The sequence below is a fragment of the Mustela nivalis genome (genome assembly GCF_964662115.1).
Source record: "Mustela nivalis genome assembly, chromosome: X".
Taxonomy (NCBI): Eukaryota; Metazoa; Chordata; class Mammalia; order Carnivora; family Mustelidae; genus Mustela; species Mustela nivalis.
In genome coordinates this window covers 31,633,457-31,642,510 of record NC_139040.1, presented here as the reverse complement: position 1 = coordinate 31,642,510, position 9,054 = coordinate 31,633,457, and the positions used below count along the sequence as shown (strand labels likewise).

The window sequence follows — 9,054 nt, the reverse complement described above, 5'->3', positions numbered from 1 at the left end:
ATGATTCATTGTTTGCATATAAGACCCAGTGCTCTATGCAATGTGTGCCCTCCATAATACCCATCATCACTGCCCATAGAACCCAGTATTCCAACATTTTGATGACACCTCACTTTTTCCTTCTTCTCCCTTCTCTTCCTTTCCTTTTCAGAATAAAAAAGTAAGAAACCACAACAAAAGCCACTTATTTCTTTGTAACATAGAGAAAAATACTGATCATTATCTTTCATTGTCTTGGCTCTGTAACTTACCTTCCATTCTTTTTTTTAAAGATGTTTTATTTATTTAGTTGACAGAGAGAGAGAGAAATCACAATCGGGCAGAGCAGCAGGCAGAGGGAGAGAGAGAAGTGTACTCCCTGATGAGCAGAGAGCCCGACATAGGGCTTGATCCCAGGACCCTAGGATCATGACCTGAGCCAAGGGCAGACACTTAACCAACTGAGCCACCCGGGTGACCCCTTACCTTCCATTCTTAAAACCTTGAAAGTTATTTTTACTAAGTTTTATTCCCAAGAATTCTAATGGCAGATGGTGATATAATAAAGGTTTTACCTCCCAGAATGAAAACATTTACTGCTTCCCTAAAAGATCTTGATGAAGAACTTGAATTCTAAGCAGGAAATTAACTGGGTTGCAGTCAATTGATTCTGTGCTTCTGATTTTCTGCTGAGTGGTAATATTAGCGTTTCTATCTTCATGGTGATTACATGATTGGGAAAAAGTGTGGTGTCATGTAGGAATGTTCAAATGATTCCTTGGCACTTTATCTGATTATGGGTATACTTAGAGACACATGGAGTTGGATAGAAAGAATGAAGCAAGGATTGGGCCATAAAAGGAGAAGAGTGTTCTTTGGAACCAGAGGCAAGAGTGATATACAGTTTATATGAAGATGCTAACTGAAGATTCATTTGCCTATAGCAGATAGTTCAAGCAGTCCTAGAATGGAAAGGAAGAAATGTTTCTTTGGGAGACATGGGCTCTGGATAATAATGACTAACATCTCCATGATGTTTACTGTGTGCCAAACGGATAATCTACACCTTATACATATCTCAACTAATTTAATCTTAATAACAATCCCATGAGTTGAATACTACCATTATCCCAATATTCATATTAGGAAACAGAAGCACACGGAAGTTAGTTAGGCAACTTAACTAAGGTTACACAGCCAGTAAATCTTAGGTAATTGGCCTCTAGATTATATATTTTTAATACTATCTTCTTCTTCTGGATTTTGGTCCTGGATCTGCTACTTAATTGTTACGAGTCTTAAAAAAATTAGTTATGAGTATTTTTTTTATTTTTTTTAAAGATTTTATTTATTTATTTGACAGAGATCACAAGTACACAGAGAGGCAGGCAGAGAAAGAGGTAGAAGCAGGCTTCCCACTGAGCAGAGAGCCCGATGCGGGGCTCGATCCCAGGACCCTGGGATCATGACCTGAGCCGAAGGCAGAGGCTTTAACCCACTGAGCCACCCAAGTGCCCCAGTTATGAGTATTTAGACAGGCTACTTAACTTCTTTGAATCAGAGTTTCTTCAATAGTAAGTTATATCTTTACAAGGATTAAATAAGATGCTACAGGCAAAGGACTTAAAGTCAGACACAAAGCTAGCACTCCATATGCTAGCCACTATTGTTATTATTAGTGGGGGTGCTTATGTTAACATTATCATTTTTGTCTTTCCCATTCCTGTCCTTCCCATCACTGATGGATAAAAATAGATTATTAGATATGATCCATAACTTACCTCCAAGAGAGTAGCCAGAAGTCCTTTAAAATGAAGGCTGTCTGTATGGAGCACTGGGTGTGGTACATAAACAATGAATTCTGGAACACTGAAAAGAAATAAAATAAAATATAATGAAAAAAAATGAAGCCTGTCTGAAAATTGGGAGGAAGGGCTTCCACCCCAAACTAGGGACAGACCAAGGTGAGTCACAGAAATGCTCTTATCAGTCTACTCAGTGGCTTCATATTAAATTAGGCTTAGAATACATTGATGAAAACTAAGAATCCTGTGTTATATTTAGTTTTATTTAAAACTTTGCTTTTGCTGATGTTTTAAAAATCTTTCAAAATATATATTTTTCAAGAACAATAGGAATATAAAATGGGTCAATTTTACTCATTAGCTAACAAATGCAAAATAAAGCAATAACCAGCTACCATTTTTCCCTATCAGATTGAAGCTGACAGAAACAGTGGCAGTTTCCAGTTACAAGCACACTCGTACACTCTGCAACCTCTTTGATGAACAATTTAACAGTATCTATCAATATTTTTAATGTACATCCCCTTTAACCCAGCTCTTCCATGCCTAGAAATACATCTTACAGCAATGCTTACCCAATTGACTGAAGATGCACGTACAAGGCTGTTTGCAGCATAGTTTGTATTTGTTTTTAAAAAAATAGAAATAGCTTAAATGTCCATCAAGCCTTCAATACTGCTATGAATATGTGCAGTGCTCTCCTAGCAGGCATCCCTACAGCTAAATTTCTCTGCTTTAGTAACTAAAAAAAAAAAAAATGCTTTCTACCCAATGGACTTGTATATTGCTTTTCGAATAAATCGCTGAGTAATTTCAGTGGGTCTATTATTGTTTTCATAAACCCAAGAAGAGTTACCAGAGGTGTTATGATACCATATAAATGTCACGAGGTGATTGAAAGGAACCAGTTTTAGTGTTTAATCATTGTTCACTCTCATTTCAAGGCTATTTTTCCTACCCTAAGGGTTTAGCAGAATCATGTCTTATTTTCCAAATAGATTTTTCTCTCTAAAGTTCCTCGTTGTTTCTCTAAACTCTGACTGTCCTTCATCTCCTACCTGAAGGGCTTAGTCATTGTCAAATTCCTCCAGTATTAAAAAAAGAAGAATCAAAAAAACAAACAAACAAAAAAAAACCCTGGGTGGCCTTGGAGAAATGGTGTCTCACATCTCTGTGAAAATAGTAACACCTCACCCAACACTACCCAGGCAAAACCATATAAGAAGGATAGATGATCAAAGAAAGAGTGGATGATGTTTTGAAACAAAAATCCAACATGGTCCTCTAGGGAAGAAATAAAAAGAAATGTTTTATATAGCCCTCTAAATGCTCAATTAAGTTTATTTAGCAACTTTTCCTAATGATGGCATAACCGTTCAGAGTAGACATAACATTGCTTTATCCCGGATATTTACAATTGTATCTCAGAGCCCATTTGTCCTTGAGAGACTAGCAATCAGCAAAGCAGATGATGAAGCTATAAATCTATGGAATCGCTTTGCCGAATATCAGTGTCTCAACGTTATGGTGGTGAAATGAGTTCTTTTACAGAACACTATTGAATACGTCTCACGTCGCCATTTTTCAGTAGCTTAATCTACACTGTGAGTTGACTTGAAATTTTTTTCCCTGAAGCATTGGCTATAAATAACACATCACAAAAGGACAAAGTTGAAGAATGAAAAAGGTTGGAACAGATTTTATTTTAAATCTTTCAATTTGTGTATTTCTAAAGTGAGCTTATGTATTTGCAATCTTCTGTAGCCACTATTTGTGCCTCTGTGCTCAAGAGACAGAAAAAAGATTGTGGCCATATTTAACTCAGAAAAGCAATACAAATCAGCTCTTTGTTCTACTGTCAACTCTTTCTTTCGGGCATTAGAACATAAATATGTCTTGTATTCTACCACTCTGAAGAACAGGATCCCAACAATTTACTTAAGAACTTCAATGGAGGTGGCTCAGTCATTAAGCATTTGCCTTTGGCTCAGGTCATGATCCCAAGGTCCTAGGTTCGAGCCCCACATCAGGGTCCCTGCTCAACGAGAAGCCTACCTCTCCCACTCTCCCTGCTTGTGTTCCACCTCTCACTGTGTGTCTCTCTGTCAAGTAAATAAATAAAATCTTTTTTTAAAAAAGTACTTCAATGGAGATAGTAACATTATACCCAAGAACATGTTGTATAAGATGGGATACAAATTCTAAATGCCTTTAAAACTAGGCTCTTTCCTTCTATTTAGTCAAAATGATGCAGTCCTCTCCCCCATCACCAAATACATACATCTGTTAAAAGATAAACTGAGGCATATTCAAATTTTTTTAAGAGTTTATTTGAACAAAAATCCATTCAAAGAGGGCTGTGTCAAACCAGCAGCGGTTAGGAGGGTAACTGAACCAAAGAGTTCATCCACCAGGGGCACCTGGGTGGCTCAGTGGGTTAAGCCTCTGCCTTTGGCTCATGTCATGATCTCAAGGTCCTGGGATCGAGCCCCACATCGAGGTTTCTGCTCAGCGGGGAGCCTGCCTCCCCCTCTCTCTCTGCCTGTCTCTCTGCTTACTTGTGATCTCTTTCTCTCTCTGTCAAATAAATAAATAAATAATAAAATCTTAAAAAAAAAAAAGAGTTCATCCACCAGATTCACATCAAGCTGATAAAAACAGCCACTGAGCTTTTGCAGTGAAGAAAGAAAGGCTATTTCTTGTTGTTTGTGGCACCCCCCAGGAAAATGGGGGGCTAATGATCAAAAGTCCCAAACTCCCCAGTGACTTGCAAGTAAGGGCTTTTAAGGGCAGAATTTGGGGCAGTTGTCTCTTGAGGAGATGCATATTGTTGATTAGAGGCCCATCAGGTCCTGCCAGCAGGGATTTCCTGAGAAGATGGACACCATTGATTGGAGACCTGTGAGGTCACATTAGCAGGTTCTCTGGTGCCACCTTGTCCAGTCCCCAGAAGGTCTCCGCCGTCTCAGGAGACTTGGAATCTGAAAAATATCTTTACTTATAAGCCAGTGGAGTTGCATATCTATAGGGTTCTCTGGCTAGTCCAGCTGTTCCTGGGGGCAATGTGACCTCTAGTGTTCCTTCTTTCATTTGAACTGACACTCACCAACAGGGGCCAGGGGAAAGACTTATATAGGGAAAGTAAGGAAGCAAAACAGGAAATTGCTTGATTGGCTATAGCTTAAAGGCTAGTTAGCTCTTTGTGATTGGTTGTCCTTAGCGTGTTGACTTTTTAACACCGAGGCATTAGATTTTAGTTTGCTTAAGTAGGCTTCCCTGGTCTTAAAACCACCTCAGTCTAACAGACTCCTTGTTTAATTAATTTAGCACACCTTTGATTTAAGGTTTACCATTCCAGACCTTTTCCATTAAATAAAACCCATGCTAATGTAGCCAAACATTCTTTTTTTTTAAGATTTTATTTATTCACTTGACAGACAGAGATCACAAGTAGGCAGAGAGGCAGGCAGAGAGAGAAAGGAAGAGAAGCAGGCTCCCTGCTGAGCAGAGAGCCCAGTGTGGGGCTCGATTCCAGGACCCTGGGATCATGACCTGAGCCCAAGGCAGAGGCTTAACCCACTGAGCCACCCAGGCGCCCCATAGCCAAACATTCTAAATTGCTTGAAACTATGACATCATTCACCCTTTTATCCAGATAACCAACTCTCCTGCATGTTGCTGAAAGTCACAAAAGTTTGAGGTAGCAAGTTTCAAATTGGTGGAAATTTGGAATTTATGGAGTCATTAGACATTGCATCTCATTTCCTTACTAAATAGACATGGAAGAAGCAAAGAATTTTGTCTGTTTATCTGATGTGCATTTTATTATCGGCCTTACCCAGCACAGGAACAACCAGAGCAGAAAACTGGCACTTAACCACATTTAATAAGAAGAGATTGAAGTTCTGGAAATTCCTGTTTGGATACTTATCTGGATACGATGTAAATCCTATAAAATGATTCATTTTGAGTTTGGAAAATAAAATTTCATTTTCATATTCTAATGCCATGAACACTTCTCAATTCCATTAACTATAATTATGCTGGAGTTAAATTGCTTTTTTCTCTATCATGGCTCATTATAAATTACACTCTTAATTTGAAAAAATTGGACTCCATACTTGCAGACGTTGATCCACAACACCAAAGCACTTTTTTTTTTTTTTAACGCAAAAACTAAATAAGCAATTGAAGGAACTATAAGGTCAGGATAAGGCTAAGTAAATGTAATTTTACTTGGATACTATATTTACTTTTGGAAAATGCTGTTTTGTCTTAATCAGGGACACATAAGGAAAGATTGCCAAAGCATTTTTTTCCCCTTATCATCTTAGTGCCCACGCAAATCAGTAGCTTTCACTACCTGGGGGACAGGAAAGTTCAGCTTCAAAGAGTTATTTTCAAAGACCTAAAAATCACAGAGAAAAATGAATTTATTACTTTGGTAATCCATCTGAAAACTTCAATGCATAGTAATACTACTTTTGAAAATGTTCTTTTGCAAATAGGAATTGATGACCGTTTAGCTGTGTTTTAGGTTAACAGTCTTTGTGCACATATACATGTATACATGGAGGGGGAGTGACTTCAGGGACAGATGGTTTGCAAATACTTCACCATTAACACAGTAATATCAGATCAGTATTCAACGGACAGAACTAGGGCCTGAAGGGGAGCAGAATTTGTTACCAAAAATATGCCTCTCTGACATGGGATTATTTTAGGTTATTTTTAAGAAACAACAGACATAGGAGAAGCTGTGAAAACCTGGTAGGAGTTACCCTTTTATAAGAGAAATGTATGTATTTTTTATTTTTATTTTTTTGCAATTTCAGGGTTTTTTTTTTCCAATTTTATCATCTTAACCAACTTTTTACTAATTTTTTTTTATCATGGTAAATATGCTTTTTCATCGCCATTCCCCTATTTCCCCCATCCCCTGACCCACCTCCCCTCTGGTAACCATCAGTTTGTTCTCTATAGCTAAGAGTCTGCCAGCCTTTTTTTTTTTTAAGATTTTTTTGTTTAATATTTTATTTATTCATTTGAGAGAGAGACAGAGACAGAGACAGAGCACAGCAGGGGGAGAGGCAGAGGGAGAAGCAGACTCTCCACTGAGCTGGGATCCCTACATGAGACTCGATCCCAGGACCTTGAGATCATGACCTGAGCCGAAGGTGTCAGCTAAGATTCTGTTTTTTGGTTTCTCTCTCTGTGTCTGTCTCTCTTTTTCTATTTGCTCATTTTTTGTTGTTTTTTTCCTTAAATTCCACATAAGAGTAAAATTATATGGTTTTTGTTATTCTCTGACTGACTTATTTCACTTAGCATTATACTTTCTAGCCCTATCCATGTTGCTGCAAATAGCAAGATTTCATTCTTTTTTATGTCTTAATAATATATATATATATTATTATACCACATCTTCTTAATCTATTCATCTATTGATGGACTCTTGGGCTGCTTCCATAGTTTTGTTATTATAAAAAATGTGGCAATAAACACAGGGATGCTTGTATCCCTTTCAGTTAGTGTGTTTGTATTTTGGGGGTAAACACCCATTAGTGCCATCACTGGATTATAGGGTAGTTCTAGTTTTAATTTTTTGAGGAACCTCCATACTGTTTTCCACAGTAGCTGCAACACTCTGCATGAGGGTTCCTTTTTCTCCACATCTTTGACAACACTTATTGATTCCTGTGTTTTTGATTTTAGCCATTCTAACAGTGATGAGGTATCTCATTGTAGTTTTGATTTGCAAGTATTTTCTCCCATTCAGTAGGTTGCCTTTTAGTTTTGTTGATTGCTTCCTTAATCTATTAGAAACTTTTCATTTTGATGTAGTCCCAATAGTTTATTTTTGTTTTTATTTTCCTTGCCTCAGAAGATTATCTAGAAAAATGTTGCTATGGCCAATGTCAGAGAGATTATTGCCTGTGCTCTCTTCTAGGATTTTTATAGTTTCAGGACTCACACTTAGGTCTTTAATCCATTTTTGTGTATAATGAAACAAAGTGCTCCAGTTTCATTCTTTTGCATGTGGTTGTCTTGTTTTCCTAATACCATTTGTCAAAGAGACTGCCTTTTGCCCATTCTTACTTTGTCTAAGATCTACTGACTATATAAATTGGATTTATTTCTAGGTTTTCTGTTCTATTCCATTGATCTATGTGTCTGTTTTTATGCCAGTACCATACTGTTTTAATTATTGCCACTTTGCAATAGAACTTGAAATCTGGAACTCTGGTGCCTTCAGTTTGGTTTTTCTTTTTCAAGATTGCTTTAGCTATTTGAGGTCTTTTGTGATCTCATACAAATTTTAGGATTGTTTGTTCTAGTTCTGTGAAAAATACTGTTAGTACTTTGATAGGGATTACATTAAATATGCAGATTTCTTTGGGTAGTACAGATATTTTAATAATATTTTTTCTTCCAATCCATGAGCATGGTGTGTTTTTCCATTTCTTCATGATCTCTTGAATTTCTTTCATCAGTGTTTTATAGTTTTTAGGGTACAGGTCTTTCACCTCTTTGGTCAAGTTTATTCTTGAATATTTTATTGTGTTTTTTAACAACTGACAATCAGTTTATTAAAAAGGATGATTTAAGTATCTGCAATGGTGACTTCAATCTCATTTCCTGGCTCAATAAGGATGGATGTAATCTTCTTAACAATCTCAGAAGGAATGTGCAAGTCAATGAGTCACCTGTAGATCGTCATCTGAAAACAATCCCAAATCTTAGAACCTTCACCACAAAGAGCTTTTTTTGTAGCAATTCTCAGATTTGGTAGGCATCCAAACTGGTCCTCTCACTTTGAGATTCTTTTCCTTTGCACCTCTACTCAAGGCAGCACATATCTCCTCCAAAGATTTTCTGTTGTAGCTGATTAAAATAATTCTAATTCTACGAATCACCATCTCTGGTTCCTTGGGTGTCTTCCCAGTGTCTTTAAAAGTCATGGCTGTGGCATAGCTTCCTGACCAACTTGTTCCTCAGTGAGCACAGACAGCAGTAAGTCAAGAGCAAGAATGGGGTTCCCAGAGCTCTGCTATGTCTTCTTCAAAAAGCTGAATATTTTATTGTTTTGGGTGCAGTTGTAAATGAAATTGTTTTCTTGATTCCAATTTCTGCTGCTTTGTTATTAGTGTGTAGGAATGCAACAGATTTCTGTACACTGAGTTTGCATCCTGTGACTCTGCTGAATTCATTTATCAGTTCTAATAGTTTTTTGGTGAAATCTTTGGGGTTTTCTATATGTAGTATTGAT

At 37.3% G+C, this 9,054-nt stretch overlaps 1 pseudogene across 1 annotated transcript; it reads right to left on the bottom strand.

Moving 5' to 3' along the window:
• Window positions 1–8,374: 8,374 nt before the first annotated feature.
• LOC309855666 (small ribosomal subunit protein uS10 pseudogene) lies at window positions 8,375–8,746 on the bottom strand (annotated as a pseudogene). Its single transcript has one exon. The product of its transcript is annotated as a small ribosomal subunit protein uS10 pseudogene (transcript).
• Window positions 8,747–9,054: the final 308 nt, after the last annotated feature.